At 26.9% G+C, this 208-nt stretch overlaps 1 protein-coding gene across 1 annotated transcript in view; it reads left to right on the plus strand.

The window, feature by feature from the left end:
• The window catches only part of LOC118335759 (collagen alpha-5(IV) chain-like), a 3,579-nt gene that overhangs the window by 3,191 nt on the left and 180 nt on the right, over nt 1-208 (plus strand). The window lies entirely within an intron of this gene.

A 208-nucleotide genomic window follows, 5' to 3' on the forward strand; every position in this document is an offset into this window, starting at 1 on the left:
CACACACACACACAATATATATAAATGTGAACATAAATATAACATTATTATTTTATTATTTAAATGTTTTTCACCACTTAAATATTTTTATACACTGTATACTATTTGATTAAAGTTAAACTAAACTTAACTAAAGCAATTTGTGTGTATGGAAAATATAAATGATTTTCTCTCTGCAGGGTTTTCCTGGTCTGCTTGGTTCCAGGGG

Source organism: Morone saxatilis, unplaced genomic scaffold (assembly GCF_004916995.1).
Source record: "Morone saxatilis isolate NCDOM2014 unplaced genomic scaffold, NCSU_SB_2.0 Contig24, whole genome shotgun sequence".
NCBI lineage: Eukaryota > Metazoa > Chordata > Actinopteri > Moronidae > Morone > Morone saxatilis.